This window comes from Bos taurus, chromosome 2 (assembly GCF_002263795.3).
Source record: "Bos taurus isolate L1 Dominette 01449 registration number 42190680 breed Hereford chromosome 2, ARS-UCD2.0, whole genome shotgun sequence".
In the NCBI taxonomy this organism is placed as follows: domain Eukaryota; kingdom Metazoa; phylum Chordata; class Mammalia; order Artiodactyla; family Bovidae; genus Bos; species Bos taurus.
The window spans coordinates 95,271,057-95,296,152 of NC_037329.1; the positions used below are offsets into that span (position 1 = coordinate 95,271,057).

The 25,096-nt window shown below is 43.4% G+C and overlaps 1 long non-coding RNA gene across 1 annotated transcript in view; it reads left to right on the forward strand.

Annotated features, from left to right (window-relative positions):
* Positions 1 to 21,589: 21,589 nt before the first annotated feature.
* LOC132343220 (uncharacterized) overlaps positions 21,590 to 25,096 on the forward strand; it is a 36,397-nt gene continuing 32,890 nt past the window's right edge. The window contains exons 1-2 of the long non-coding RNA XR_009491939.1: positions 21,590 to 21,665; positions 22,054 to 22,135. This is a non-coding gene — a long non-coding RNA (uncharacterized lncRNA). The remainder of the gene's footprint in view (positions 21,666 to 22,053; positions 22,136 to 25,096) is intronic.

Below are 25,096 nucleotides of genomic sequence, written 5' to 3' on the forward strand. Positions count from 1 at the left end.
AAAGTCTTAGCCACTGGAACACCAGGGAAGTCCCCAGATGTCTTTATTTTTATAAGGCCACACAGGTCCAAGAAAACACATCTGCATCCTTCATGTGATCACACTGTTCTTAATCATTCTTGATTGATCAAATAATTTCTTGGGATAGGGACTTCCTGGTTCTACCATGTTAAAAGTACTGTCTAGTGGCCCCAGCCAGAGCCTCCTCCAGATCCTGTCAGGTCCCTTCTCCTGCCTCTCTCTCTGTCCTTGATGTGTCTCTGTGACTCTTTATCCAATGTCTGCTTTTGGGCTACTGCCTGTGATTTGCCTGCAGCTACAGAGAGCTGCATGGAAAAAGCAAGAGAGTTCCAGAAAAACATCTATTTCTGCTTTATTGACTATGCCAAAGCCTTTGACTGTGTGGATCATAATAAACTGTGGAAAATTCTGAAAGAGATGGGAATACCAGACCACCTGACCTGCCTCTTAAGAAATCTGTATGCAGGTCAGGAAGCAACAGTTAGAACTGGGCATGGAACAACAGACTGGTTCCAAATAGGAAAAGGAGTAGGTCAAGGCTGTATATTGTCACCCTGCTTATTTAACTTATGTGCAGAGTACATCATGAGAAACGCTGGGCTGGAAGAAACACAAGCTGGAATCAAGATTGCCAGGAGAAATATCAATAACCCCAGATATGCAGATGACACCACCCTTATGGCAGAAAGCGAAGAGGAACTAAAAAGCCTCTTGATGAAAGTGAAAGTGGAGAGTGAAAAAGTTGGCTTAAAGCTCAACATTCAGAAAACGAAGATCATGGCATCCAGTCCCATCACTTCATGGGAAATAGATGGGGAAACAGTGGAAACAGTGTCAGACTTTATTTTTTGGGGGGCTCCAAAATCACTGCAGATGGTGATTTGAGCCATGAAATTAAAAGACGCTTACTCCTTGGAAGGAAAGTTATGACCAACCTAGACAGCATATTCAAAAGCAGTGACTTTACTTTGCCAACGAAGATTCGTCTAGTCAAGGCTATGGTTTTTCCTGTGGTCATGTATGGATGTGAGAGAAGGCTGAGTGCCGAAGAATTGATGGTTTTGAACTGTGGTGTTGGAGAAGACTCTTGAGAGTCCCTTGGACTGCAACGAGATCCAACCAGTCCATTCTGAAGGAGATCAGCCCTGGGATTTCTTTGGAAGGAATGATGCTAACGCTGAAACTCCAGTACTTTGGCCACCTCATGCGAAGAGTTGACTCATTGGAAAAGACTCTGATGTTGGGAGGGATTGGGGGCAGGAGGAGAAGGGGACGACAGAGGATGAGATGGCTGGATGGCATCACTGATTGATGGACGTGAGTCTGAGTGAACTCTGGGAGTTGGTGATGGACAGGGAGGCCTGGAGTGCTGCGATTCATGGGGTCGCAAAGAGTTGGACACGACTGAGCAACTGATCTGAACTGACAGAGAGCTTAAATGCATTTGTGAGTTCTACCCACCACCAGAAACTCCCAGCTTCTGCCTGGATAGAAACTCGTGGTTCCAATAATATGAAACCCAGCCCCTTGCAGTGGGTTGGGAAAAACTTCAAAGCATCACTCGCCTCCCAGGGTTCCTGTGGGATACGGTTGACGTGACCCTCCAAAGCCTTTCTCTGAGATTACAGCCATGCTTGGCTTCCACCTTTCCTTGTCCTGTGTCACTTCCTCTTGGAAGTACCTCCTAAACAAGTCATTTGTACATGAATCCTCACTTCTGGATCTACCTCTAGGGAACCCAACATAAGACAATCTCCTTGGGAATTATTACCAAAACAAATACTTTATTAATTTCCTAAAATGGCTTTTAATAAAAGCATATACTTCTATAATATATATATGTATTATGCATATTATATGTGTGCCTATGTGCTAAGTCGCTTCAGTCGTGTCCGACTCTGTGACCCTATGGACTGCAGCCTGCCACACTTCTCTGTCCATGGGATCCTTCAGGCAAGAATACTGGAGTGGATTACCATGCCCTCCTCCAGGGGAACTTCTCAACCCAGGGATTAAACCCAGGTCTTTTGCATCAGATGGGTTCTTTACCTCTAGCACCACCTGGAAGCCCCATGTATATTACATATGTGTTATATATATAATATATTAAATATATATAACTGAATCACTGTGTTATATACCTGAAATGAAAAAGAATGTTAACCAACTATACTTTAATTTTAAAAACCTAGAGATACATTTTTTTAAATATTACTATATTTAATATTCAGAATATGACTGGGGATTACAACATCATATGGACAGAAATATTTCCTATTTTGAAGACGTAACCATTCTGGAAGATGAGGAATCTTGTTCCAGAAAAGACTTTCACTTCAGGAAAACATATGCATTTCCAGTCTGGTCTCTATTGAAGGCACAGTAAAAAAAAGATTAGCCTTTATGGACTTGTAAATTTTGAAATATCTGGTATTATGATAAGACTTTATGTGAAAATAATAGCCACTCATAACAGTTTTCCACTATGCCATAATCAAGACTGCATAGTCTTTTCTTAGCTCCCCTGAAAAAAGAATTTTATTTCTTTCCAAGGAGTCATTCATTTAAAATAATACTAATAAAAAACAAAGCTCCAAAGAGCTTAAATGGTGAATGTATTAACTCCTTTCCTACCTGCATGTTCCTTTCCTCTGGAGCTCTTATGTTTTTTTCTGAGAATTTGTTCTTTTAAAAAAAAATACACTTGTGCAAGTCAGCTCTAAAAATGGTGCCAATTAAAAAAAAAAAAGTCTCCCTCCCTCTTTACATAAATGGTACAAAAGCAACCACAGAAACACAGAGGAGGCAAAGAAGAATGTGTGTTCACGGGGCTGAATCCCACCCCCCCACACCCCTCCCCCTGCCACCAGCAAAATCTGGTTGATTAGGTGGAAGATCCTGAGAAAGTGAGGTGGAAAGTCAAGCTGGAATCAGTTTGTTGAAGGCCCTGAGCACTGGATAGTTTAGCCATTATCCCTATAGACTTCAGGTAGTCCCCATATTTTTGCACAAAGAGGGTAATTAAACACACGTTGTGTAAATGTTACAGGAAGCAGAACCCCTTCCAGGGCCTGAGAGTGGGCTCTTGTCTAACACTCGGAAATGAATTGTCCAAAGAGATACACGAGCTGACAAAGCAAGAGACTTTTTTGGGAAGGTGCCCAGGTAGAGTGGAGAAGGCGATGGCACCCCACTTCAGTACTCTTGCCTGGCAAGTCCCATGCACGGAGGAGCCTGGTAGGCTGCAGTCCATGGGGTCACGAAGAGTCGGATACAACTGAGCGACTTCACTTTCACTTTTCACTTTCATGCATTGGAGAAGGAAATGGCAACCCACTCCAGTGTACTTGCCTGGAGAATCCCAGGGACGGGGGAGCCTGGTGGGCTGCCGTCTATGGGGTCACACAGAGTTGGACACGACTGAAGCAACTTAGCAGCAGCAGCAGCCCAGGTGGAGAGCAGTAAGGTAAAGGAACACAGGAGAACTGCTCTGCCAAGTGGCTCACAGTCTCAGGTTTTATGGTGATGGGATTAGTTTCCAGGTTGTCTTTGGCCAATCACTCTAACTCAGGGTCCTTACTGGTGGGACATACACACTGTTCAGCCACAACGGTTGCCAGAGAGAAGGATTCTAGGAGATGGTAGGACAAATGGCGTCTCCTTTTGACCTTTCCCAGATTCTTACACTTGTGGGTGGCTTGTTAGTTTCATGTTCCTTACTAGGACCTCCTTTCAGTAAAATAACTCATGCAAATGGTTACCATGGTGCCTGGCCAGGGTGGGCGGTTTCAGTCAGTGTGTTTTTCCTAACATGAAGATCAGTCTCAAAGGATGGATTAGAATGAGACAGTTGGAGAAGAGACATATTAGGCAAACAGTTAAGAAAATAGTGTATGGTGCACATACATAATTGAATAAGACTTCAGTTGAGTTGGTGGCCATAAAAATGGAAACAGACATCAGAGATATTATTCAGAAAGATTCAGTGTGGGGTCTTTTTGATTATGGGGGTGTGGAAAAAGGAGGGTTGAATTGTTGGGCATGGCCAAACAGAAAAACAGTGGTATTAGAAGATCATGAGACTTTGTCTTAATTCATCTTTACCTCATCACTACCAAGAAAAGTATAACAGACCAATGCTGAAAACAGACTTACAGAACCCTGGAGCCCAAAAGGAAGCAGTATGAAAATATGATGAGCCATTTCGTTTCAGACAGGAAATAGGAAATGCAAAATTATCTCACTGAAGTATCAGTTAAAACTTAAGGTTTGCTTTGCAACTTTAAACCAAGTCTCCAGGAACAAGCAAGCTTCATTTCAATCCCCAGCTTCTTCCTGCACATATACTAATTTGCCCTATGACATTTAATTTAGAATTAGGTTTGCACGTCTATCACTTTAAAGGCTGACTACTTTCTGTAATGCAGTTGCCTAGAAGATTTGTTTTGCAGCAGAATTATTATTTGAAATCAAAAATTTCCTTCAATTGTGATATTAAAATCAGATAAAAACAGATTTGCTCTGCCTGATCTTGGGAGGAGGACGGTTAGTGAGTACGTCTGGAGATGTTTCTCTGCTCTCCCTGCCCCCAATTTCCCTGAGTCTTGAAGAACTTGCTGTTTTCTCTCTAGGCACTTACTACTCGAAGTGTGGTCCATGGACCAGCAGCATCAGTCTCACCTGGCAGCTTGTTAAAAATCCAATTCTCGGGCATCAGAACTTGAGTTTTCCTTAAGTAAAGTGATGTTCTTAAAAATATAGGAAACGCTGCTTCAGAGTATGGGGTTTCCCAGGTAAGTGCTAGTTGTAAAGAAGCCGCCTGCCAATGCTGAAGACATAAGAGATGTGGGTTCAATCCCGGTGTTGGTCAGATCCCCTGGAGGAGGGTATGGCAAGCCACTCCACTATTCTCACCTGGAGAATCCCATGGACGGAGGAGCCTGGCAGGAAGGTCCATTGGATCACAAAGAGTTGGACGTGACTGAAGCTACAGATTTCCTGGGAAGCACGTTCAAACACAGATTCTCAGGCACAGCAACATGTCTGTGGTAGAGCATGAAATTTTGCATGTTTAACAAGCTCCCAGATGAGGCTGCTACTATTGGTTCTTGGACCATGACACACTGAATAGCAATCGGCTAGGGCAGTGGAATCATCTGGAAGAGTTGTTAATCATGGCTTGCTGGGCTCAGCTCAGTTTCTGATTCAGCAAGCAGGGCCTGAGAACTTGCATTTCTAACAAGTTCCCAGGTGATGCTGCTGCTACTGCTCTAGGAAACACACTTTGCAGAACCTTAATCAAGAGCACTTGGCTCATCATTGGGATATAGACACCACTGCGTAATCGAGGGTACCTTGATTTATTTTCTTAAGTAAAAGGGGATAAAGCGTGAAAAGAAGACGTTTCTTCCCTCAAGGATCTTAGAGTCTAGCTCAAAATACAGAAAAACAAGCAAACATCTCACATGGGCCATGTGCACAGAGCTAAGAGTAGGTGAGCCATGACCTCAGGCTCCATGACAGTATCTAAAGTGGCCCGGGGAGGTTTCCCCTACTTGCCTTAAAGCTGGAGCAATACTTGGAAAGGGTCTGATTGCTTCAATGATATGTGTTCTATGCAAGACACATTCTTTCATTTGAGAGCTTGTGAATAGCCATGGATTTTCCATTCAGTTATGCTTTTGTAATGAAAGTATTCTCAGTCTTTTATGAAGCAGAATGAGGTAGGATGGGATGGGGAGGGGGAGTATGGTTGGGAGTCAGGGGCTAGGAGGAGAGTGGTGGGGCGGGGACAAGCCTGCACAAACCCTCTCTCAGAGTCAGGGAGAAGAGTGAAGAAACACCTGGTTGTCTCTGGATGTTTGCTTCTTAAAATAAAAAGCCAAGCATCTGATGTTGGCTGCTCTCCCCGGTCACAGGAGGAAATCCTCAGGATCCGGCCCTTGCAGGAATGGAGTTCTTAAACCCTAGGACTGAGGGGCATGCCTTCTTCCAAGGAACCACAGGTGTCTTAGGGAGATTTTTTTCAGATACAAGGGACTGGAACCCCAAACGGTCTGGCTTTAAACCAATAAAAGGGGATTTACTGGTTTGGATCATAGAAATGTATAGAGGGAGTTCAGGAAAAAAAGGATCTGGCAATTCCAAGTGTTATCAGAATTAGTAATTTTTCATTTTTTACTTTTGCATCAGCATTTTTTTCTGTTGGTTTGACTGAAGCAGGTTCTTTCCACGTAGACGCCAGTGACCACCCACAGCTCCAGGCCTACATTTTACCCTCTCTGCAACACTGGAGGAAAAGTGCTTCCATTTTCCAACAGTTTCAATCAAATTCCAAATACGGACTGAATGGGCCTCCTTGAAGATGACCAGGAATTTGGATACCTGGCTTTGACGTAGATTGCTCACCCTTGTCAGATTATTTGCAGTTGCCACCAGCAGTCTGTGAATAATGAGAATGAGATGGTTGGATAGCATCATCGACTCAATGGATATGAGTTTGAGCAAACTCTGGGAGATTCTGAAAGGCAGGGAAGCAAGCTTGGTGTGCTGCCATCTATGGGGTCGAAGAGTTGAACACAACTGAGAGACTCAACCACAACAGCAACAACCAGAAATCTAGCTCTGAGTTGAGGTACAAATATAGAGAAACTAGATTGTCTTTCCCTGATAGGCAAAGGTTTCATCTGTGCTCAGTCATCTACCTTTATTCATCACCTTTATTTTATCCCAATCCTGCTGCTGCTGTTGCTAAGTCGCTCAGTCATGTCCGATCCTGCTGGTTCTCAAAGGTCATTCTAAGGCATTGTCCCTCCGATTTGTCTTCAGCTGATTTCCTGATGTTGGTATTGCTCTCTTGCTGCTCCTTGTGAGCTTGGATCCTCATATTTCTGACCCAGCACCCTTTCCAAAAGAGTACGGTGTCCCTGACCTGTCCAAATGAATGTTGCTACCACAATGGGATACATCTCCCAAATTACTGAAAAGTGACTCCGAGTCTCAAAACATTTGACACATGTCAGTATACATGCTCAGGAGTCTGTTTACTCTGAAATGATGATATAAAACGTAAGCAAGTAGTCAGTAACTGGTAAATATTGGTAATTGTGATTTAACACCATAGTTACAACCTCCCTCTCTGTCCTATTTCTTATTCTTCCATTTTTTCTCCTTATTAATAGCCTTCCACTCCTATTCTCATTTGTTTGTTTACATGAATCCCACTAGTCTGTGAGGGACAAGCTGTGTTTTTAAGAAAGCAATAGTGGCCTTTCTGATATAACACAGTAGTTATGAACTTAGGTTTTAAAGCCAGGCTGCCTTGGTTCAAATTCCAACCCTGTCCCTTAGCTAGTTTTGTTTCCAGTTCTTCACCTTTTTCTTTCTTTAGTTGGAACATAATTGCTTTACAATGTTGCATTAGTGTCTACTGTACAATAAAGTGAATCAGCTATATGTACACATATATCCCCTCCCCTCATGAGCCTCCCTCCCACGCCTCTCATCCCACCCCTCTCAATTCAATTCAGTCAGTCAGTTCAGTCACTCAGTCGGGTCCGACTCTTTGAGACCCCATGGACTGCAGCACGCCAGGCCTCCCTGTCCATCACCAGCTCCCGCAGTTTACTCAAACTCATGTCCATTGAGTCTGTGATGCCATCCAGCCATCTCCTCCTCTGTCGTTCCCTTCTCCTCCTGTCTGCTGCTGCTGCTGCTAAGTCGCTTCAGTCGTGTCCGACTCTGTGCGACCCCATAGACGGCAGCCCACCAGGCCCCTCTGTCCATGGGATTTTCCAGGCAAGAACACTGGAGTGGGTTGCCATTGCCTTCTCCGTCTCCTCCTGTCTAGGTCATCACAAAGCACCGAGCTGAACTCCCTGTGGTGTAGAGCTTCCCACTGGCTGTCTATTTTACAAGTGGTAATGTATATTTGTCAGTGCTACTCTCCCTATTCATCCCACCCTCCCCTCCCCATCTCTGTGTCCAGATGTCCATTCTCTATGTCTGTGTCTCTATTCCTGTTCTGCAACTAGTTTCATTAGTACAATTTTCCTAGATTCTGCATATACATATTAATATATGATATTTGTTTTTCTTTCTTACTTCACTGTGTATGACAGACTATAGGTTCATCCACATCACTATAAATGACCCACTTTTATCCCTTTTTATGGCAGAGTAATATTCCATTGTAATTATGTACCACATCTTCTTTATCCATTGATCTATCGATGGACATTTAGATTGCTTCCATGTCCTGGCCATTGTAAACAGTGCTGCAATGACTATTGGGGTATCTGTAACTTTTTGAATTATGGTTTTCTCAGGGTATCTTCACCATTTTCTACATCCACTTTGCCATAGTTCCATCTTGGGCAGAGTGTCCTTTTCATTTCTGGACTTTAGGCTCACCCATGTGATGTGTGTTGGCTAATTTTGTGTAGGTAAAGGTGTCCCTGTATTAGTTCTGAGCCTAAGACTTCAGTGGCCTCATATGTTTCCACTTTGCTGTTTTCATCTCCACCATCCCTATGAGAAGACCATGCCTCAGCCAGCACATTGATCTAAAAAGGATGAAAAACACAAGTAATAGAATTGCCCCAGCTGAATCCAGCTTAGTGTAAATCCAACCTCCTGTAAACCCAGAGATACAGTCTAACTAGGTGCTTACTGCTGTCTGACGTGGAGAATTTGTAGCTGTTTGTCATACAGCATTATTGCATAACAGTTAACTGAATCTTCTCTCAATGTCTGAACTTTCTTTTATATTATTTGAAAAGAAGGGCTCATAATTGTGTCTTTTATAGGGTTGTTGGGGAGAGTAAGAAAAAGCATATGAAGTGCTAAATAAGCTGCCTGATACACAAGAACCAATTGGTATTTATCTGTTATTATCATTATTAAGTGCCAGGAGTTTATGTTCATTATCCTTATCTATGTGTGCTTCACTTTTCCATCTGTTAAGTGGAGAGAGATGAGTTTTAAATAGTGAAATGCAGAAATGAAAGTGAGTTCCCAGTGACCTGCTGAAGTGGCCCAGGCAGGAGAGAAACTGGAGGGTGAAACTTCTTTGGAAACTCAAACCAGAAACTACCCTTGTAACCACACAGCATCTGCTAACAAATCAGGAAAGGAAAGAGAAGGCTTCTCTGCAGAAACTGATGATAAAGATAAAAACAAGAAGTCAAGGACACTTCTTGGGTTAGAAGCCTGGATCCCGGGAATAAATCCTGTGTGTCCATATTTTACGGCAATTTCAATGGAGTTCTGATAATTCACCTCACCTTGGTGCCATGAAATTTGCCCTTTGTTTCATACACAACAGTCCCCTGGAAGGGTTGCAGGATTACAGACATGACCGTGTCAGAAGAGGTGGTGTCGCATCCTCCAGCCAAGTGGAAAGCTGCTTTCCCAAATCACTTTCATTAGGGTTTCTCTCCAGGCGCAGAGACACAGGGCTTGTCTAAATAGGTGCCGTGGCAGAAACCTTGATTCAGCTTTGTTTTCCTGGAGCCAGGCTGAAAACAAGGCGTTATCAGAGCTTTTCAGATGTGTACTTTCACAAGCCCAGAATTTTCAAAAGATGAGCATTTAAACCTACTTTCAATATGAGTCCAGGGAGTGAAAGAGAAGGGAATACCTGGCCATTCCTTGTAGGTGCCAGTCTAGGGGTCAGCTCATTTGTAAATATTTTTAGGGCCTCCATCTCTCCCCCAAATAATCAGGAAACCCACTATTTAAACCTAGGTTTGCAAAGTCAAGCTACAAAGGGCATTTTAAATTGAGTGTCTCCAGGATCACTCTTGGGCTTCCCTGGTAGCTCAGACGGTAAAGCGTCTGCCTACAATGTGAGAGACCCAGGTTCGATCCCTGGGTCGGGAAGATCCCCTGGAGCAGAAAATGGCAACCCACTCCAGTACTCTTGCCTGGAAAAATCCCATGGACTGAGGAGCCTGGTAGGCTACAGTCCATGGGGTCGCAAAGAGTCAGACACGACTGAGAGACTTCACTTCACTTTTAAGATCACTCTGGCTTTGTCCAGGTGGTGATGAAATTTTTTAAATCGAAGCAGAATGTGTCTGTATTTTTCTGGGGAAAGGATACGGACATTTTCACAGTTTTCAAAGGGTCTTCCAAAAGATAAGAACTACTGATTCAGAGGGATGCTGGTTGACTTTGGACAATTCAGTTAATTAACTGAAATCAATTAATTCAGTTAATGAGAATATTTTTTTATTTGTCTTTATGCTGACAACCTTTTTTATTTCAAAGCAAAGCTGTTGGTAGACAAATCCATTTCCCCATTCTTGTTCATAACAATGAGGCTGATATCTTCCCAAATGTATTTTGTTCTTCTAGGCCAAGCCTGACCACGAGCCAGATCTAATCAATAAAGCTATGTTTCAGAAGATACACTGAACCTCTAAGACACAATCATGTGTGCTGGCTTTCATGTGCCTTGAGTTTCAGTGGAAACACAGAGAGGCTTTTCTATGTCCTCAGTGCTTTCTGAAAAATATCTCACTAGTTATCCCATCACACCTGTAAGGTGGAAATAAGAAATTGCCACAGAACTCTCCCAAGCTCTGCCTGAGCAGGTGACTTCGGTCCCAAGTCCTCAGCACCATCCTTAGCGGTGTAAATAAGGTTACAGCTTCTTCCAAAGATCCCGGAGGCAGGATTGTACTGGTGCCAGGCACTCATTTACAGGAAGCGGCGTCTGCTACCAGCCTTGGGAGCAGAAGGCGGGAGCAGTGATCACTGTCTCAGCACCAGTGGCCTCCCCAACCTAGTTACTTGTTTTAATTAAGAGGACAATGACACACCTTTACATGTCCTTCAGGGAATTGGAGCGTTACAAGTGGAAGGGGCAGGAGAAAATGGTTCTGTGTACCTATCTTGGGTTCTAAAGATAGAAGGCCATAACTAAGCCTTTGTTTCCCTCCTGATGGCAATGGAGGAGCTGGGACAGCAGGCCCCAAGGATAGAGGGTTTTCCAGGAGATGGCAGTGCTCTCTAAGGTTGGATCCTGGCTGTGCCAGCCTTCCCCATCCACTGAAGAATATTGTAATTGAGACATAACATGATAATGCATTCTGGACCACACAGCTGCTCAAGTGTCACCTCAAAATGCTTCTTACCAGCCTCAAAGTCACTGTAAACGGGGAAGAGAGGTGGAAGGGAGATGGAGGGTGGGGACACATGGGAGGGGGCCCGTGGAGACACCAGACAGCGGCTCGGCTTTGCTGTCAGTGGAGTTTCAATACCTCCAGGCCAGGAGCTACCCTGATACATATTTACAACTGTTCCTTGGTTCACCTCTGAAGACCAATAAAAGGAAATTGAAGGACATGTATTGTCTGCATTTTAATTTCCAGGTTTACAAGAAATGTTTCATTATTCTAATTCAGGGGCAAAATAAAACATCTTCCCTTTGGAAATGAAAGATCTCCTTGTTCAGGGTGAAGCGCATAGCAAAGCACTCTCTCTCCTAAGAGGCAGGGCTATTCCCGAAGCTGTCCCCAGATTCCAGACAGCTAGGGGAATGGTGGTGTGGGGGTGATGGAGCGGGGAGACGAGCCAATGGAGAATACTGGCCAGTGACAGAATTGCCCTGTGTGACGCACACGTAAGAAATGAATTCACGTGACTGCAGAACTGATGAAGCAGATCCTGTACTTCCCAGGACCTGACAATGACATCTCAGGACAGACCTAGGGACAGAGGGATGAGAGACAGGGTAAGCAAATACCTTTCCCCTGCAAGAGACTGTTGGCTGAAGTGCTAATTTATATAGGCACGTTTATAGGAATGAATGAGCCTGATAAGATCAAGGTCAGAAGGACAGTAATGACTGTTCAGTAACGTCATGTAATTTACTAGATGTGTTCATAGTTCAGGAGTTGAACCTCTACTTTCGGGGCACTTATTTGTAGTTTTTGTTTATTGCTCCTTGGATTTTGCCAGAGACCTGCATGTGGAGGAGACAGCACTGAGGTCAGCCGGGTGGATTGTTTGGGAAATCCTTGCAAAGGAAACTGATCCTTAAAGAGAAAAAGGCCAGTCTTTAATCGGCTTTGAACACCTCCAGAGTCTGTGTGTGGCTTCCTTTTAATTTTTTGTCCAAAACTAGTTGCTTTCTGTTTTCCTTAACCCTCTTCCACTGGACTCTGTTCTGTATTCTCTGCAAATCCTGTCTTCCATGAAACTCTCTCTTATTCCACCCTCTTACCTAAGTTCAAGAGTCATCCTCACTTAGAACCTGGAAAGAGTAGGCAGGAAACACACAGAAGTATTTCTACTCTTTGCTGTTAGCACTTGAAATGTGCCTGCATTTGCCACAGCCAAGTGATGCTTTAAAAGTTAGACGACGAAGCAAGCAAACAAAAATTCACATACAAAATTTTGTTTTGAGGATTGGGATGATATTTTTCCAAGAGGTCAGTCTTTCCTGGTGGAAACCAGGTTGCTTTCTGGGTAAGGAGGAAGAAGTAACCATTTTGCAGAGAGTGAGAAATATTTCTCAGAGAATACCCAGGCTGTTCACTGTGGGTGGTGGCTGTTCAAGGAGCATTGTTGTTTCTCAGTCACTAAGCCATGTCCAACTCTTTGTGAACCCATGGACTGTAGCCTGCCAGGCTCCTCGGTCCATGGGATTTTCCAGGCAAGAATACTGTAGTGGGTTGCCATTCCCTTCTCCAAGGGATCTTCCCAATCCAGGGGATAACCCACATCTCCTGCATTGCAGGCAGATTCTTTACAACTGTGCCACCTGAGAAGCCCTCAAGGAGTATTACCAATAATCAAGTGAGTGAGGTAGGCAGATGGAGGCTGGGAAGACAGACATGCAGGGTGGAGACTCAGCAGAGGGATAGAATGAAGTGGAGTATCCTCTAGGCAGCATGAGACAGAGTTTTCAGACTACAGCCAAAGAATGCTTTACAGGAGGAAGGCGGTGGAGACCGTGGAGGCAATGAAAATGATCAGCAAAACCTATAAACATTTATAGTGGGAGAGAGCAAAGTCCTATAAACAAAATAAATGAACATTGGGCAGATCACAGAGGAATTGCATGGTAACACCCTGCAACCTATGTAACAACAGGTGTTCTAGACAAAACACACAAATAGAGTCCTAAGACATGGACCAGCCCTGACGAGACACCAATTACCAGCCCAGGTGAGAAGCATGTATGGTCCATGCTAAGCACATTCTTGCTACATTTATCTCTGCTGGCTAATTCTGTTTACCTCTCATAATGTTTACACGCTCTCAGACTTAAATTATTTTCCAAAAAAGACTTCGTGTTTGAGTTTCCATCAAAGGAATCAAGCATTTGTCTGATGCTCAAATATCTGAAACCATGTAGTTCCTATTGACCATCTGGCAGGAATGTTATATCATTAGCCATATTTAAACTCGTAAATATCAGCCAGGAAGACTGAGGAGGTGGTGCCAGGATTATACAAATCATTCACCAAAAATGGTGTCTCTATTTTACAGAAATGGCCTATACAAACCTCATTCAAATTCAGCAAGCACACGGAACAATGTTCTTTCTCCTCCATTACGGAGAGAAATTTAGAATGAAATTCACAAGCAAAACTGAGATTACACAGTTCCAGATGTGCAAGTCTGCAGCATTTGGATGTTAGAAAGGGTTAAATTTCAGAGGCCAGCACCGGAAGATTGGTGGGAAAGCTATTGAGAAATCTTTTACATGAGCCTATTACTGACCTAGGTCTCTTTGTGGTTCCTGTTGATTGTAACATTTGCATTAAGTCAGCTGCCAGATCTGCAATAAGCATTTTCTCCTGTTGTTTTTCAAGCTTAAATACATGGGACTAGGAACAACATCGAAAATTATCCTGTCCAAACTCTAATATTTTAGCAGTGGAACTGGGTAAAAAATAAACAAAAACCAATCTTAATGAAACTTTATCCACCTGGGGTTATTTGGTTGTAGGCAACAGAAACTAGTGAGCTAAATAAAGCAAAAGGGGAGGTCCTAGAAAGGTAATAGTGTAGGGAGGATGGAAGCCTGAGGCTGAGAATAAACAAAACAGCAGGAACAGAAGCAGCGCTGGATAAACTCAGACCATTATTTTTGCCTTTGTAGTTACTGGTCTAAGGGTCAAAATCCAGGAGAGTCTGATTAAGCTTGGATCACATGCTTGGTGGGCTTCCCAGGTGGCTCAGTGGTAAAGAATCTACCTGCCAATGCAGGAGACTCAGGAGATATGGGTTTAATCCCTGAGTTGGAAAGATCCACTGGAGGACGAAATGGCAAGCCACTCCAGTATTCTTACCTTGAGAATCCCATGGACAGAGGAGTCTGGTGGGCTACAGCCCATTGGGTCGCAAAGAATCGGACACAACTGAGAGACTGCATACGCATGCGTGCAAGTGCTTGGCTGTACCAAGTGGTGAGAGCTTCTGCTAGAAGAAGCCAGTAGCCTCTATGGCTGATGGGCAGGACATTTTGAAGTTGCCCGCAGCATGGAGGACATAGTTTTCCGAATAGAAATTGGGGTGCTGAGGAGGAATGGGTGCTAAAAAGCAAAATCCCATCAAATACACACATACATAATAAAACTGATGAAAATAGTTGAAAAAAAAAGAAAAAGAAAAATAGGAGTACCAAGAACCCCATCCCTAACCTCTTACAGAGGCTGTAGAAGCAGTCATTCCATCCATGGCATAGGATGAAAACCACCAACCTGGTTCACAATCTGGCAATCTCAGATGATTAGATTTAAGTTATTATTCCCCAAATTTTGAGGGAATGAAGCCTACACTATCTTTTCACAATTTCCTTGAGGAATTCTTCATTATCATATTACCTCCTGTCAACTTAATATGAACCTTCAATATTTACTGTTATCATAATCCTATTGGTGCCATCCTGAATCTGTCTTTCTACCTCTGGTCATGTGATATGATTGTGCTTCCTTTTTTTCTTTGAAGTCGGGTGTGACCATATATTGGCCAGAGAAATGTGAGTGGAAAGTACCCATGTCACTTCTAGGCAGAAGTTCCAATAGCCAGGGCACAATTTGCCGTGTTTTCTGCCTGCTGCTGTGTGATCATGGCAGCATGGGGCAGATCACGCCTCCACTGGCCTCATCCTTGATTGGTCCAGGGATTCTGTGATACAAGTGCGCTAATTACAGTTTCTTCTGGAGCAAAACAATGGAATGGTGGAGTCCTGTCCAATCCTAGGTGCAAGAGAAAACTATTTAGAGCTCTGGCCTAACTGTGATGATTCCCCCCAACGTGGCCTGGGGAGTAGAGAAGGGAGCAATGAAGTAGATGCAGAGAGGAGAGAGAGGAGGAGCGGAGCATTTGAGGCCAATGATGTGAATGGACTTCTACCAAAGCTTGCCTGCAGCCCTGAGCTCATCTGTGCCACCTCCATTTCTATAAGGCATCCTTTCTTTTACATTTGACTCACTTGGGTGGGGGTAGGGTGGGAGGGGGTGGTTACCTGGAAATAGCAAAGTCTTACATTATTTCAGGCGCCTTCCAATTTTTGTAACCTATTAGATCGTCAAACTCACCTGAAACCACACCTTCTGACTTACATTTGTGTGTTTGTCTGTGTTTTGCTTTTTCCTCCCCTACACCAAGTCAGGTTCTGTAGAACCAGAGCCTGAGACAGAGATCTGGGTAGTGTGATCTGAGAGGCTGCTCTTCAGGAAGAAGATGTCAGGGAGTGAGGGGATTGGTGTGGGATGGGTGTCAGCTAAAACCTAGACTTGGCCTGAGGTACAAGGGGCTCAGAAGACAAACTGCTCACCAGATTTGTCTCAGCCTGGGTAATGGGGGCAAAAATTTTGTATCCCATTAGTATCACCCCACTCCGTACTCTTGCCTGGAAAATCCCATGGACAGAGGAGCCTGGTAGTCTGCAGTCCATGCAGTCTGCTAAGAGTCAGACACGACTGAGCAACTTCACTTTCACTTTTCACTTTCATGCATTGGAGAAGGCAATGGCAATCCACTCCAGTGTTCTTGCCTGGAGAATCCCAGGGACAGCGGAGCCTGGTGGGCTGCCGTCTATGGGGTCTCACAGAGTCGGAAACGACTGAAGTGACTTAGCAGCAGTACCAACTGGCTGGGTGTCTGGGAGGGAGCCGAGGTCAACTTGTTGAACAAAGCAGCTCCCATGGGCCAACAGCAGTTCCCCAAAGAGCAGGATGAGAACTAGCTCTTAGCAGCCACCTCTCAAAGCAACTGGGGAAGGGCCCCAGAAGGCCCCCTGAACAGGGATATGAGTGGGGCACCAACTGTGTCTATGACAGCCTTCTAATTATTCTAATTATTAAGTCCATCTTTCTTATTTTAGAAAGTTCTTTCAAGGATAGTTCCTGTCAGATCTCACAGAATAAAAGAAAAATTCTTTCATTTTTTCTGTAAAATACACCAAAATTGGCATCAAAAGTAGTAACTATCAGGTGAAAGGGGACCATTTAGCACAGAGGGTAGTCAGTGGTACTGGTCATGATCCTGAACATTGTAGGTGGTACCTGGAATTTTACTCCTGTATCCCTTTTCCTCCACTTTCATGATGATAGCATTCCAGATTTCCACTGGGGAAAAGTCCCACTTCTAGTAGAAGTTCTGATTGCTGTTGTTGTCCAGTCACTTAGTTATGTCTGACTTTTTGTGACCCTATGGACTGCAGCACACCAGGCTTCCCTCTCCTTCACCATCTCCTGGACTTTGCTCAGACTCATGTCCATTGAGCTTGGTACCATCCAACCATCTCGTCCTCTGTCGTCCCCTTCTCCTCCTGCCTTCAATCTTTCCCAGCATCAGGATCTTTTCCAACGAATTGGCTCCTTGCATCAGTTCAGTTCAGTTCAGTCACTCAGTCGTGTCCAACTCTTTGCGACCCCATGAACCGCAGCATACCAGGCCTCCCTGTCCATCACCAACTCCCAGAGTCCACCCAAACCTATGTCCATTGAGTCAGTGATACCATCCAACCATCTCATCCTCTGTCTTCCCCTTCTCCTCCTGCCCTCAATCTTTCCCAGCATCAGGGTCTTTTCAAATGAGTCAGCTCTTCACATCAGGTGGCCAAAGTATTGGAGTTTCAGCTTCAACATCAGTCCTTCCAATGAACACCCAGGCCTGATCTCCTTAAGGACTGGTTGGATCTCCATGCAATCCAAGGGACTCTCAAGAGTCTTCTCCAACACCACAGTTCAAAAGCTTCAATTCTTCGCTGCTCAGCTTTCTTTATAGTCCAACTCTCACATCGATACATGCTGTTGCTGCTGCTGCTGCTGCTAAGTTGCTTCAGTCGTGTCTGACTCTGTGCGACCCCATAGACAGTAGCCCATCAGGCTCCACTGTCCCTGGGATTCTCCAGGCAAGAACACTGGAGTGGGTTGCCAATTCCTTCTCCAATGCATGAAAGTGAAAAGTGAAAGTGAAGTCGCTCAGTCGTGTCCGACTCTTAGCGACCCCATGGACTGCAGCTTACCAGACTCCTCCGTCCATGGGATTTTCCATGCAAGAGTACTGGAGTGGGATGCCACTGCCTTCTCCGCATCCATACATGACCATTGGAAAAACCATAGCCTTGACTAGACAGACCTTTGTTGACAAAGTAATGTCTCTGCTTTTTAATATGCTGTCTAAGTTGGTTATAACGTTCCTTCCAAGGAGTAAGCGTCTTAATTTCATGGCTGCAATCACCATCTGCACTGATTTTGGAACCCTCAAAAACAAAATCAGCCACTGTTTTCACTGTTTCCCCATCTAATTGCCATGAAGTCATGGGACCGGATGCCATGATCTTCGTTTTCTGAATGTTGAGCTTTAAGCCAACTTTTTCACTCTCCTCTTTCACTTTCATCAAGAGGCTCTTGAGTTCCTCTTCACTTTCTGCCATAAGGGTGGTGTCATCTGCATATCTGAGGTTATTGATATTTCTCCCAGCAATCTTGATTCCAGCTTGTGCTTCCTCCAGCCCAGCGTTTCTCATGATGTACTCTGCATATAAGTTAAATAAGCAGGGTGACAATATACAGCCTTGATGTACTCCTTTCCCAATTCGGAACCAGTCTGTGGTTTCATGTCCAGTTCTTGACCTGCACACAAGTTTCTCAGGATGCAGGTAAGCTGGTCTGGTATTTCCATCTCTTTAAGAATTTTCCACAGTGTGTTGTGATCTACACAGTCAAAGGCTTTCCATAGTCAATGAAGCAGAAGTAAATGTTTTTCTGCAAGTCTAGTTTTTTTATGATCCAACAGATGTTGTCAATTTGATCTCTGGTTCCTCTGCCTTTTCTAAATCCAGCTTATATATCTGGAAGTTCTCAGTTCACATTCTGCTGAAGCCTAGCTTGAAGGATTGTGAGCATTACTTTGCTAGCATGTGAAATGAGTGCAATTGTGTTGTAGCTTGAACATTCTTTGGCATTGCCCTTCTTTGGGATTGGAATGAAAACTGACCTTTTCCAATCCTGTGGCCACTGCTGAGTTTTCCAAATTTGCTGGCATATTGAGTGCAGCACTTAAACAGCATCATCTTTTAGGATTTGAAATAGCTCATCTGGAATTCCATCACCTCCACGAGCTGTGTTCATAGTAATGCTACCTAAGGCCCACTTGACTTCACACTCCAGGATGTCTGGCTCTAGAGAGTGATCACACCATCGTGGTTACCTGGGTCATTAAAATCTTGTTTTGTATAGTTCTTCAGTGTATTCTTGCCACCCCTTCTGAATATCTTCTTCTGTTAGGTCCATACCGTTTCTGGTATGAGCTCTGATAAGCTTAAGCTGATCTGTAAAATCCATCTACCCCTGTCTCAGGCACAAGGATTGCCTTAGAGATGAGCTCATGACCCAACTGGACCAACAAGTGCAGAGTCTTTTCTTTGAGATTTTGGGGGAAATGCTTCCCTACTATGATTAAAGGCTGGGAAAGGCACTTTCTCTTCTGACTGCCATGGGAAAAGGATGTTTCAAACCGTGAAACCATTTCTGGAACCTGAGCCTGGGGCCAACCTGAAGAAAAGTCTGACACTAAAGATTGACAAAAGGTTTTCAAATCAATGGACCCTTGTAGTATATGGTGAGTCTCTGAGTCAGACTTCACCAGAAGATATATGCCCCTGAATCATCAATCTCTGAGCCAACAAATGCCATCATTTGCCTATGCCAGTTTTGGATGAGTTTTTTTTTTTTTTTTTTAAGATAAATATCCTAAGTGGTAGCTTGTAGGGAGTGGCTGGGGGAGTGGACTCTCATCAAGGAATGTTACCACTCACAGTTTCTTGGCAAACTTTCATGTGTAAACCTTCCCCTCCAGTCCCATCATTTTCAGATTTAAATGCAGGAATAAATGATTCAGCATCCCTGATAACCCCTCAACTGGCATCGTGACCCAGAAGCCAAGTGCCTAGCCATCCACTGCAGGCATCCAATTTAGGATTTATTTCTAGTATGCTAAACCATTGACATAATATTAGCTTCATTTGGAAGACCTCCAGTTGCTAGCAGAGTTTTGCAGAAACATCTTCTGAAATGAGAAGGAAATGACCTCCCCTTTGGGGGTCTCTTCTAAAGTTTATTAATAAAATATGTGATTGAAACTGTGCATTAGTGTCCTGCTGAAACTACTTGGGAAATAGTAAAAGTGCTCGAGATAGCTTAGAGCTTGTACGTATCATTTCATACCGTGGTCCACACTGTCCTGGAACTGGTTCCAGGTGTGGGACCATTGCAAGAGTCCACTCAGGGCCACTCAGGGGACACTAGGAGTCCATTTGGTTCATTCCGCCTCTCTCTCCCTCTACAGAATCATTCTAGAGCTCTCTAACAAAAGGGCTATTGTTTTCGCCTCATTCCTAGAGGTTATAGTACCCCAGGATAGTTTTAAAAAATAATAATTCCAGTTATTATCATGGTTAGATATCTCTTTGTTTCTTTTCTCCGTCTATGATGCCTAATGCTATCTTTGACCAGATGGAGAATGCAATTAAAATAAATATAATGTAATATAAAAATAAAACAGAACATATTGCTTTTGCAGGGCAATCTGGGACCAAGATTTTCTGCAGTGGAAATTACTGGCTAAATAAACCTATCTCCTCATTGACACAAAGCTAAGAAGAGAGATCAGTTACAACAAAAAAAGAGAAAGAAATGTGATTATTTCCTAAGTCGAGGTAAGAGAAGTTTTGCCCAAATGGAAAATTGTTGAAGTAGAAAGTTAATTTTTTTTTTCTTTTTGCATGAACACCATCAGCAATTTCAATAGTATCACGGGCCAGGTGCTACAGGGGATGAAAAGAAAGATGAGTAAGTACAATCATCTCCCTAAAGATGCTTCCAGTTTAGTTGGAGAGAATGCACATACATGGAAGAGAAAATAGAACTGCACGGCAAGTGAACTTGAACAAAGCGATTGTTGTAGCTTTTTTCTGGCAGAAGCCCTGCTTTCTTGGAGGGAGCATGAGAAACTCATCCTTCCCTACAGGACACCATTGGTACAGAGTAGCTGGATAATAATCTTGACCACTTAATCATCATACACAGTACTATGATACACAATACCTCAGTTAGATTTTTGGAACAAGTGACAGACTCAGATATGAGAAAATTAAAACTTGTTGAAAGAATCCCTGTGTATCTCATAGAACTCAACAACCCTTAGGCTCCAGGAAAAAATGAAATAGGGACTGGACAATCCATCAGAACCAAGGGGGCTATTGCCAGGTTTTCTGTGACTATGAGGTTATTTGCTTCTGTATGGATGCTCAGTCACTCAGTAGTGTCTGACTCCTTGCGGAGTGTAGCCCACTAACCTCCTCTGTCCATGGAATTTTCCAGGCAAGAATATTGGAGTGGTTTGACATTTCCTCCTCCAGGAGGTCTTCCTGACTCAGGGAAATTAACTCGAATCTCCTACATTGACAAGTGGATTCTTTACCCCTGAGGCACCTGGGAAGCTCTATTTCTCCCCAGGTGCCTTTTTTTTTTCTCTCTGTCTTTACATCAGTTCCTTTTGCACATGGTGGAATATCACAGGCCCGGCCCTAGAACCACATCACCTCCCACCCATTAAGGTTTCCAACTAATTGGATACCAAAATCCTAAAAGAGAATCTCATTAGTCCAGTTTGGGTCCACTCTCCATCTCTAATCCAACCCACTTACGACCAGTGAAAAAGTGTCAGTCAGTATACATAGAGCTACAAAAGCCTATCCACTTGGGTAAGTGAATAGTTCTTAGAAAAATGGCGAAATAGAGACTAGGCAAACACACCAAAATCTACTACAAAATCTGGCTACCATTTGTTACATTGATTTTGGCAGTTTGCTAAATATTTTTATTTATGATCATTTCTGTGGGTACAAGCCCATAAAAATAGGCAGATTTTTTTTAAGGGAAAAATAATACTCACTTTATTAAAAATATAATCCAGCAAAGGAAGCAGAAACAAGCACAGTCACTTGTCCGCCCTGGTCACACAGGGGAGGTGGCAGGGCTGGTATCAGGACCCTTACCTCCTCTGCCACTTCTACAATAATCCTTATTTTTGTCAGAAATGGGAGGTTGGAGTGTCAGTCACTGGGGAGACAGATCCATCATGGAGGTTGGCTTCTTATTGCCCTTGCTCAGGTAAGCACTCTGGGGCCCTTTCCCCAACTGTCTTGTTTCTACACTCACAGCCCCTTTTCATGGCCCATCCCCATTCCCACATTTAGAATAGCCTTATCCTCAACTAGAGTTTACGATTTATCATTGGCATTTAGAACCCAACCTCTCGGAATTCTGTTTCCCATTTCCAAAACTGAGAGCATGACTGACATAGTATGCACAGGCTACAGCCTCAGAAGAATGCCTATCTACAGTCTTTATTCTTTTCAACCATTCTTTCTTTAAAACCCATACACACACTAAATCAGCATATCAAAGATAGGAGATACAAAGCTTTTTGTGACGAATTTAAATAAGGAGGCTTACAAGAGATTAAAAACCTTTATTCTGCCTTAATGCTTGCCAACAGGAATATCTGAAAGGTCATCAAAAGAGGGAAACAAGTATCTGTGCCATGGAGGAGCCTGATCAGAGGCCATATTGCAGTCAAGGTTTGGTATTTCTGTTTGTATCTTGATTTTCCTTAACCAGGTATAGATCTTTTGTTCTGGTTACTCTTGAATAATTTGAGTGTTGACCAAGGCTATTGGAGAGAACACTCTCTAACATTTCTTGAAAAATTTACTACATGACAACTACTTTATGTAATGTAAGGACAACCATGCAATGTTTATGTTAATCCCCATAAGGCAGCTATGATTGTTATTAATTTGCAGATGAGAAAATGAAAGCTTAGAGAAGTTGAGTGGCTGGCCATAGTCATACGGCGAGTGAGCTGACATATGTCCATGGGTAGAATATATCCCATCTCTGTCCACTATTCCAAGTTTGCCTCCTCAGACTTATGTCTCCTTTACAGTTCAATATGTTTTATCTGCAGAGAAGGCAATAGCACCCCACTCCAGTACTCTTGCCTGGAAAATCCCATGGACAGAGGAGCCTGGTAGGCTGCAGTTCATGGGGTTGCTAAGAGTCGGACACGACTGAGCGACTTCACTTTCACTTTTCACTTTCATGCATTGGAGAAGGAAATGGCAACCCACTCCAGTGTTCTTGCCTGGAGAATCCCAGGGACGGGGGAGCCCGGTGGGCTGCCGTCTATGGGGTCGCACAGAGTCGGACATGACTGAAGCGACTTAGCAGCAGCAGCATGTTTTATCTGATGGTTGCTCATCTATGAGAAGAAACAAAGAAACAACTGGAAATGCAGAGGTTCTAGGTCCAGACTTTGAACTTAGTAGATATACAAACTTCAGAATATCTGTTGACTTCTGCTAGCCCATTTTCTCCATTGATGACAAGGGGACACCATACTACACATAGAAGAGATCAAGCAGCAAGCATTGTGTCAAAGTACTGAAACAAAAGACATGTTCCATGTCAGCACCCTCACTATTGTAAGTTCTCTGCTTCCTGGCACTAATCGTCAGAGAAGGAACCAATAAAATAAAACAATATATTCAGTTTCCTATTACTTCAGATCTCTTGGAAGACAGCTTAGAGATGTCTATGAAAGTTTGGGTGGTAATAGAAGAGGAAATGGAGAAGGCAATGGCAACCCACTCCAGTACTCTTGCCTGGAAAATCCCATGGACAGAGGAGCCTGGTGGGCTGCAGACCATGAGGTCGCTAAGAGTCAGACATGAGTGAGCGACTTCACTTTCACTTTTCACTTTCATGCACTGGAGAAGGAAATGGCAACCCACTCCAGTGTTCTTGCCTGGAGAATCCCAGGGACGGGGAAGCCTGGTGGGCTGCCATCTATGGGGTCACACAGAGTTGGACGCCACTGAAGCGACTTAGCAAGAGCAGAAGAGGAAAAGTTAGCTCTACTTTTAATAATGTGATATTTTGCCTGTTGATTGAATGATCACTGCTCTTCCACTGCCGGCCCCTTCTTAGTGGATGCTTTGCTCTCCCTCTGTTTCTGTGGCCAGAAGATAGAGTGGAGTCACCTTCTGAGCAGACCCTTAATCCTGCCCAGCAGACGCACTGGGTGTACTGTGCCGAGAACACTGTATTGGGGAACCACAAGGTCTGGGTGGGGAATCCTCGACACCCTTGATGGCAACCGTCACACTTAGAAAGTCAAAGGGCACAACCTGGTTAGCACTCGGTTCACATATTTCATTTTCAATTCAGAGATTTCAAATTCCAATGTCACCACTTATTTGACCTCCGTCAAAGTGTTTAACCTCTTTGCCTCACTTTTTTTAATCTGTAAAAAGAAGAGAACATTCTTTCCTACCTCTCTGGATTGTTGTTGAAGATAAAATTTCACTTTTCATAGAAAATGCTTAGCAGAATTCCTAGTACATCGTAAGTATCCAAAACATGTTGGTTAATATTAGTATCCCTCAAAACACATGCCCCCCTACTACACACAGAACCGAAAAAAAAGCAATGTTTTGATTACAAAACACAATGACTATTTCCCTATTGCATAAGCAAAACAATTATGGTTTTTCATTTCTTTGAGTTTCAAGCAAAACTATGGGTATAAAATTCAGAGCAGGGCCAAATTGAATTTCCAGGAAAGTAATATCTGAGAAGCTTTTAAGCAATAGAGAGGTTTGCTGGCTGAAAGGCATAAACACATCTTAATCTTGGAATCAGAATGGCAGCAGACAGCATGGCTGGCCCCTGACCACTCACTGATGAACTTCTACCTACATGAAGACCAAGGTACACTGGCCAAACTTCACTTTATTCCATATCTGCTCCCTGTGTCTTTATTTCTTTTCTCTAGAGAAATATATACATGGCCAGCAGGAGCTTGGGAAAACTGGGTATATTCATGGAATAAAGCTATCATGGAGAATGTGGTAGTAATGGGGTTGGATATTGTGGGCATGCTACTTATGTGTAAGATTATCTTCCCACATGTCAGGCTCACATATATAAATAGCTACAGGGATCAGGCAGACAACATAATGAGTGAAATGGACTATCTTAAGCCTATGGCAGATCAGAAAACACACATCCTCTCTAAAGAAGGCAACCACTACTCTGCTACTGTTGCCATTTAATGCCACCAGATCTTTTCATTTTAAAATAGAGCAGAAACTGTGGATTTTTAGGTCAGTCTTCTTAAATTTTTAATTAATGGCAACTCATGAAAGTATTTAGAACACCACTGGAGTCAAGACATTAGTCACACTGGAACACCCAGTGATGATCAGAGCTCAGATTTCCAATGATTGGTGCACGTGTTTGAGGGTATGAGGGGCGAGGGCAGTGAGAAAGACTTCAATTTCTACTGCATTGTTTTCACCAAACACATTCGTGGTTAGTTATAAAATCTTTCCTTATGGTTACAAACAGCATTCAAACTTCTGCTCCCAGCCATAAGGGAGTAAATGGTACCAGATTTGCCCTCCCACCATAAACAAGTATAAAGATGGTCGAAGTATATGAAGTATCTTTCTTTAAGCATTAACAACAGACAGTGA